The sequence below is a fragment of the Oncorhynchus nerka genome, linkage group LG2 (genome assembly GCF_034236695.1).
Source record: "Oncorhynchus nerka isolate Pitt River linkage group LG2, Oner_Uvic_2.0, whole genome shotgun sequence".
Taxonomy (NCBI): domain Eukaryota; kingdom Metazoa; phylum Chordata; class Actinopteri; order Salmoniformes; family Salmonidae; genus Oncorhynchus; species Oncorhynchus nerka.
Genome location: NC_088397.1, coordinates 83190 through 92265, shown reverse-complemented (window position 1 = coordinate 92265; position 9076 = coordinate 83190).

Sequence of the window (9076 nt, the reverse complement as noted above, 5' to 3'; positions counted from 1 at the left end):
AACATCTAAAACTGTATTTTCAATTTTAAAATAAATCATATCAAAGTAATATTTGTATTTATGTGTTTCTGAATGTGTTTGTATCATGTCTAGAACAGACCAAAACATCTGGGCTAAAGATTATAATGACATAATCATTCTAGGAATTGATGGAGCAGCCGAGAGATATTTTTCAGTAGGGGAAAAGGAGCCATATTCCCAACACTCTGCTGTCACTGTGAAGGTTATTCACGGTTTCACACCCCTGTTCATCTCTTGTGGACAGACTGACCAAACTACATGAGATTTAACTTCTGGGTAAACAGAGAATACACCCACATAAATGTTTATTTTATGTTGGTGTCAAGTATTGACAGAGGATGGAATCCATTCTGACAGGAAAGTGTTCTATAGATTCCCTTCTGACAGGAAAGTGTTCTATAGATTCCCTTCTGACAGGAAAGTGTTCTATAGATTCCCTTCTGACAGGAAAGTGTTCTAGAGATTCCCTTCTGACAGGAAAGTGTTCTATAGATTCCCTTCTGACAGGAAAGTGTTCTAGAGATTCCATTCTGACAGGAAAGTGTTCTAGAGATTCCATTCTGACAGGAAAGTGTTCTATAGATTCCCTTCTGACAGGAAAGTGTTCTATAGATTCCCTTCTGACAGGAAAGTGTTCTAGAGATTCCATTCTGACAGGAAAGTGTTCTATAGATTCCATTCTGACAGGAAAGTGTTCTATAGATTCCATTCTGACAGGAAAGTGTTCTATAGATTCCATTCTGACAGGAAAGTGTTCTATAGATTCCATTCTGACAGGAAAGTGTTCTATAGATTCCATTCTGACAGGAAAGTGTTGTATAGATTCCCTTCTGACAGGAAAGTGTTCTATAGATTCCCTTCTGACAGGAAAGTGTTCTAGAGATTCCATTCTGACAGGAAAGTGTTCTAGAGATTCCATTCTGACAGGTTTTCTAGAGAATCCACTCTGACAGGTTTTCTAGAGATTCCATTCTGATAGGAAAGTGTTCTATATAATCCCTTCTGACAGGAAAGTGTTCTATAGAATCCATTCTGACAGGAAAGTGTTCTATAGATTCCCCTCTGACAGGAAAGTGTCCTATAGATTCCACTCTGACAGGAAAGTGTTCTATAGAATCCATTCTGACAGGACAGTGTTCTATAGAATCCATTCTGACAGGAAAGTGTTCTAGAGATTCCATTCTGACAGGAAAGTGTTCTAAACTTCCTCTCACAGAGCTCAACAGCAACAGTGTATGCAGTTAATGTCTGTATCTGATAAGGTTTCTGATCTCTCTCTCTCTCTCACACACACACACACACACACACACACACACACACACACACACACACACACACACACACACACACACACACACACACACACACACACACACACACACACACACACACACACACACAGAGCAGATAATTTACTGTGTGGTCTGTGGAAGCAGAGACACCACAGAAGGAAAGAGGAAGAAGACTTTAACCCAGGTGATGAAAGACTCAATGCTTCTCTATAGCTCTACATTTTTATTTACATGTGGGTTGTGGCAATCCTGCAGATACAGGCTTCATTTAGACATTTTGCTACACATTTCCTCCTCCAGCCTTTCTCAATTTACATGTTCATACAAACACACACACATTTGTTTTTCTTTCCCTGTCTAGAGTCAGTTGATATCCCCATTAACCATCTGTAGAGGAATCCATTTCCCTGTCTAGAGTCAGCTGATGTCCCCCTCAACCATCTATAGAGGAATCCATTTCCCTGTCTAGAGTCAGCTGATGTCCCCATCAACCATCTGTAGAGGAATCCATTTCCCTGTCTAGAGTCAGCTGATGTCCCCCTCAACCATCTATAGATGAATCCATTTCCCTGTCTAGAGTCAGCTGATGTCCCCATCTGTAGAGGAATCCATTTCCCTGTCTAGAGTCAGCTGATGTCCCCCTCAACCATCTATAGATGAATCCATTTCCCTGTCTAGAGTCAGCTGATGTCCCCATCAACCATCTGTAGAGAATCCATTTCCCTGAGTCAGCTGATGTCCCCATCAACCATCTATAGAGGAATCCATTTCCCTGTCTAGAGTCAGCTGATGTCCCCATCAACCATCTGTAGAGGAATCCATTTCCCTGTCTAGTCAGCTGATGTCCCCATCAACCATCTGTACAGGAATCCATTTCCCTGTCTAGAGTCAGCTGATGCCCCCATCAACCATCTGTAGAGGAATCCATTTCCCTGTCTAGAGTCAGCTGATGTCCCCATCAACCATCTGTCCATTTCCCTGTCTAGAGTCAGCTGATGCCCCCATTAACCATCTGTACAGGAATCCATTTCCCTGTCTAGAGTCAGCTGATGTCCCCATCAACCATCTGTAGAGGAATCCATTTCCCTGTCTAGAGTCAGCTGATGTCCCCATCAACCATCTGTACAGGAACAGGAAACTGTTTTTCCTTTCTTCCTCTTTGGTGTCTGGTGAACACAGGAAGAGCTGTTGTCAGCTTCTCTCCCTGGTGGATAAAAGGAGAGGGACGGGGTGTGTCTCAAATGGCTCCCTATTCCCTAAGTAGTGCACTACTTTAGACCAGGGCCCTATAGAACCCTATTCCCTATGTAGTGCACTACTTTTGACCAGGGCCCTATAGAACCCTATTCCCTATGTAGTGCACTACTTTTGACCAAGGCCCACAGGGTAGTGCACTATGTAGGGACGCAGACAAATGGACAGGGTTAGAGCCGCTCTCTCTCTCCACAACAAAACACTCCGTCTGTGTATGAAGTGGCCCCTGGTTAACATTAGTGCACTACACAGGGAATAGGGTGCCTCGCAGTCCAGCAGAACTCGTATTTCCTCTGGGTAATCTATATTCATTCTGTTCATGTAGCACAGTCCTCTTGGTAATCTATATTAATTCTCCTCATGTAGTACAGTCCTCTTGGTAATCTATATTCATTCTCCTCATGTAGCACAGTCCTCTGGGTAATCTATATTCCTTCTGTTCATGTAGCACAGTCCTCTGGGTAATCTATATTCCTTCTGTTCATGTAGCACAGTCCTCTGGGTAATCTATATTCATTCTCCTCATGTAGTACAGTCCTCTGGGTAATCTATATTCATTCTCCTCATGTAGCACAGTCCTCTGGGTAATCTATATTCCTTCTACTCATGTTGTTCAGAGCTGATGGACTATCTGACTGAGGAGAGGAGTAACAGTCCTCTGGGTAATCTATATTCCCTTCTACTCATGTTGCACAGCCCTCTGGGTAATCCCTTCTACTCATGTTGTTCAGAGCTGATGGACTATCTGACTGAGGAGAGGAGTAACAGTCCTCAAGGGTAATCTATATTCCTTCTACTCATGTAGCACAGTCCTCTGGGTAATCTATATTCCTTCTCCTCATGTAGCACAGTCCTCTGGGTAATCTATATTCCATTCTACTCATGTTGCACAGTCCTCTGGGTAATCTATATTCCTTCTGTTCATGTAGCACAGTCCTCTGGGTAATCTATATTCCCTTCTACTCATGTAGCACAGCCCTCTGGGTAATCTATATTCATTCTGTTCATGTTGCACAGCCCTCTGGGTAATCTATGTTCCTTCTGTTCATGTAGTACAGAGCTGATGGACTATCTGACTGAGGAGAGGAGTAACAGTCCTCTGGGTAATCTATATTCATTCTGTTCATCTAGCACAGCCCTCTGGGTAATCTATATTCATTCTGTTCATGTTGCACAGCCCTCTGGGTAATCTATATTCATTCTGTTCATGTTGCACAGTCCTCTGGGTAATCTATATTCATTCTGTTCATGTAGCACAGTCCTCTGGGTAATCTATATTCATTCTGTTCATGTTGCACAGCCCTCTGGGTAATCTATATTCATTCTGTTCATGTTGCACAGCCCTCTGGGTAATCTATATTCATTCTGTTCATGTTGCACAGCCCTCTGTTCATGTTGCACAGCCCTAATCTATGTTCCTTCTGTTCATGTAGTACAGAGCTGATGGACTATCTGACTGAGGAGAGGAGTAACAGTCCTCTGGGTAATCTATATTCCCTTCTACTCATGTTGCACAGTCCTCTGGGTAATCTATATTCATTCTACTCATGTTGCACAGCCCTCTGGGTAATCTATATTCCCCTCTGTTCATGTAGGAAGAAGCAGAGGATGTTGCTCAACATAGACAGTCAGTGAGAGAAGTCTTGTATCAGTGCTGGAGAGTGTTTCACACAATAAATATAGGGAAATAGATTTTTTTTTCAGGAATTCTACATCTCTTAAATAGAAACATCCTCAGGGACGTTGTGATTTACAAGGAATTTTCCGACAGTACATGGAAAGGATGCATGGAAATGTCATTGGGGGAAATCCTGAGAACGAGGAATCCTCCTACATGGAAATGTCCTTGAGACCAGACATTTTCAACCTCTCCCTGACCCAGTCTGTAATACCAACATGTTTCAAGCAGACCACCATAGTCCCTGTGCCCAAGAATGCCAAAGTAACCTGTCTAAATGACTCTCGCCCCGTAACACTCAGATCTGTAGCCATTAAATACTTTGAAAAGGCTGGTCATGGCTCACATCAACACCATTATCCCTGGACTGGTACCTCAGACTGGTCTGAATGAACAGTGGCCATTCCATCCCATGCTTCAGCATCACCCTCTAGACTGGTCTGACTAACCTCAACCTCAGGCTTCAGCATCACCCTCTAGACTGGTCTGACTAACCTCAACCTCAGGCTTCAGCATCACCCTCTAGACTGGTCTGACTAACCTCAACCTCAGGCTTCAGCTTCACCTTCTAGACTGGTCTGACTAACCTCAACCTCAGGCTTCAGCTTCACCTTCTAGACTGGTCTGACTAACCTCAACCTCAGGCTTCAGCTTCTCCTTCTAGACTGGTCTGAGTAACCTCAGGCTTTAGCTTCCCCTTCTAGACTGGTATGACTAACCTCAGGCTTCAGCTTCCCCTTCTAGACTGGTCTGACTAACCTCAGGCTTCAGCTTCACCCTCTAGACTGGTCTGACTAACCTCAGGCTTCAGCTTCACCCTCTAGACTGGTCTGACTAACCTCAGGCTTCAGCTTCACCTTCTAGACTGGTCTGACTAACCTCAGGCTTCAGCTTCACCCTCTAGACTGGTCTGACTAACCTCAGGCTTCAGCTTCACCCTCTAGACTGGTCTGACTAACCTCAGGCTTCAGCTTCACCTTCTAGACTGGTCTGACTAACCTCAGGCTTCAGCTTCACCCTCTAGACTGGTCTGACTAACCTCAGGCTTCAGCTTCCCCTTCTAGACAGGTCTGAATAACCTCAACCTCAGGCTTCAGCTTCACCCTCTAGACTGGTCTGACTAACCTCAACCTCAGGCTTCAGCTTCACCCTGTAGACGGGTCTGAGTAACCTCAGGCTCAGGCTTAAGCTTCCCCCTCTAGACTGGTCTGACTAACCTCAGGCTTCAGCTTCCCCCTCTAGACTCTCTGGTCTGACTGAGCATTGGCCGTTCCATCCCAGATAACTCAGCCTCCCCCTCTAGACTGGTCTGACTAACCTCAGGCTTCAGCTTCACCTTCTAGACTGGTCTGACTAACCTCAGGCTTCAGCTTCACCTTCTAGACTGGTCTGAGTAACTCAGTAACCTCAGATCAGGCTTCAGCTTCCCCTTCTAGACTGGTCTGAGTAACCTCAACCCCAGACTTCAGCTTCCCCTTCTAGACTGGTCTGAGTAACCTCAACCTCAGGCGTCAGCTTCCCCTTCTAGACTGGTCTGAGTAACCTCAGGCTTCAGCTTCCCCTTCTAGACTGGTCTGAGTAACCTCAACCTCAGGCTGCAGCTTCCCCTTCTAGACTGGTCTGACTAACCTCAACCTCAGGCTTCAGCTTCCCCTTCTAGACTGGTCTGACTAACCTCAGGCTTCAGCTTCACCCTCTAGACTGGTCTGACTAACCTCAACCTCAGGCTTCAGCTTCCCCTTCTAGACTGGTCTGACTAACCTCAGGCTTCAGCTTCCCCTTCTAGACTGGTCTGACTAACCTCAGGCTTCAGCTTCACCCTCTAGACTGGTCTGACTAACCTCAACCTCAGGCTTCAGCTTCCGCTTCTAGACTGGTCTGAGTAACCTCAAACTCAGGCCTCAGCTTCACCCTCTAGACTGGTCTGACTAACCTCAGGCTTCAGCTTCACCTTCTAGACTGGTCTGACTAACCTCAGGCTTCAGCTTCACCTTCTAGACTGGTCTGAGTAACCTCAACCTCAGGCTTCAGCTTCACCTTCTAGACTGGTCTGAGTAACCTCAACCTCAGGCGTCAGCTTCACCTTCTAGACTGGTCTGAGTAACCTCAACCTCAGGCTTCAGCTTCACCTTCTAGACTGGTCTGACTAACCTCAGGCTTCAGCTTCCCCTTCAAGACTGGTCTGACTAACCTCAACCTCAGGCTTCAGCTTCACCTTCTAGACTGGTCTGAGTAACCTCAACCTCAGGCTTCAGCTTCCCCTTCTAGACTGGTCTGACTAACCTCAGGCTTCAGCTTCACCTTCTAGACTGGTCTGACTAACCTCAACCCAAGGCTTCAGCTTCACCCTCTAGACTGTTCTGACTCACCTCAACCCCAGGCTTCAGCTTCACCTTCTAGACTGGTCTGACGAACCTCAGGCTTCAGCTTCACCTTCTAGACTGGTCTGAGTAACCTCAGGCTTCAGCTTCCCCTTCTAGACTGGTCTGACTAACCTCAGGCTTCAGCTTCCCCCTCTAGACTGGTCTGACCAACCTCAGGCTTCAGCTTCACCTTCTAGACTGGTCTGACTAACCTCAACCTCAGGCTTCAGCTTCACCTTCTAGACTGGTCAGGACTTCTGCCCATTCATTTATATTCTGCTTGTTTACAGGGATATTAGCTAGTGCCACAGACTATTAGATGTCTAGGTTGATACCCACCACAAGCCAATGTGGGTTCACCATGGACTTAAAGCCACAATGTTAATTTTACTCTGGGAGTTGCCCACTGATGTTAGAGTGTCCTGGTTCCTGTTACCAGACTGTGTGCTACTGTGTGTATGTGTACCCCATGTCTTTTCACATGAAGTGGTTGTCTATATCCCCGCTGTGTGTGTGTGTGTGTGTGTGCGTGTGTGTGTGTGTTTAACAGTCTCATATTTACTGTGATACCAGGCAGAGGAGGAATGTGGAGTGGTTGTGGCTGGCTAAGGGTTGTTAGACCATCTGGGCCTGTAATCATCCTTGTCTTGTTGGACTGCTGATCTAGGATCAGTTCTGCCCTTTAGATCATACTGCATCAGATGGACATGGACAGGAGGACCTGATCCCAGCTCAGCACCTCTAAGACTTCATTGACTGGTACCTCATGTATAGAGCCAAGCTATCATTGACTAGGTACTGGTACCTCATGTATAGAGCCAAGCTATCATTAACTAGGTACTGGTACCTCATGTATAGAGCCAAGCTATCATTGACTAGGTACTGGTACCCCATGTATAGAGCCAAGCTATTATTGACTAGGTACTGGTACCCATGTATAGAGCCAAGCTATCATTGACTAGGTACTGGTACCCCATGTATAGAGCCAAGCTATCATTGACTAGGTACTGGTACCCCATGTATAGAGCCAAGCTATCATTGACTAGGTACTGGTACCCCATGTATATAGCCAAGCTATCATTGACTAGGTACTGGTGCCTCATGTATAGAGCCAAGCTATCATTGACTAGGTACTGGTACCCCATGTATAGAGCCAAGCTATCATTGACTAGGTACTGGTACCCCATGTATATAGCCAAGCATCATTGACTAGGTACTGGTACCCCATGTATAGAGCCAAGCTATCATTGACTAGGTACTGGTACCTCATGTATAGAGCCAAGCTATCATTGACTAGGTACTGGTACCCCATGTATAGAGCCAAGCTATCATTGACTAGGTACTGGTACCCCATGTATAGAGCCAAGCTATCATTGACTAGGTACTGGTACCCCATGTATAGAGCCAAGCTATCATTGACTAGGTACTGGTAGCCCATGTATAGAGCCAAGCTATCATTGACTAGGTACTGGTACCCCATGTATAGAGCCAAGCTATCATTGACTAGGTACTGGTGACCTCATGTATAGAGCCAAGCTATCATTGACTAGGTACTGGTACCCCATGTATAGAGCCAAGCTATCATTGACTAGGTACTGGTACCCCATGTATAGAGCCAAGCTATCATTGACTAGGTACTGGTACCCCATGTATAGATCATTGACTAGGTACTGGTAAGCTATCATTGACTAGGTACTGGTACCCATGTATAGAGCCAAGCTATCATTGACTAGGTACTGGTACCCCATGTATAGAGCCAAGCTATCATTGACTAGGTACTGGTACCCCATGTATAGAGCCAAGCTATCATTGACTAGGTACTGGTGCCTCATGTATAGAGCCAAGCTATCATTGACTAGGTACTGGTACCCCATGTATAGAGCCAAGCTATCATTGACTAGGTACTGGTACCCCATGTATAGAGCCAAGCTATCATTGACTAGGTACTGGTACCCCATGTATAGAGCCAAGCTATCATTGACTAGGTACTGGTACCCCATGTATAGAGCCAAGCTATCATTGACTAGGTACTGGTACCCCATGTATATAGCCAAGCTATCATTGACTAGGTACTGGTACCCCATGTATAGAGCCAAGCTATCATTGACTAGGTACTGGTACCCCATGTATAGAGCCAAGCTATTATTGACTAGGTACTGGTACCTCATGTATAGAGCCAAGCTATCATTGACTAGGTACTGGTACCCCATGTATAGAGCAAGCTATCATTGACTAGGTACTGGTACCCCATGTATAGAGCCAAGCTATCATTGACTAGGTACTGGTACCCCATGTATAGAGCCAAGCTATCATTGACTAGGTACTGGTACCCCATTTATAGAGCCAAGCTATCATTGACTAGGTACTGGTACCCCATGTATAGAGCCAAGCTATCATTGACTAGGTACTGGTACCCCATGTATAGAGCCAAGCTATCATTGACTAGGTACTGGTACCTCATGTATAGA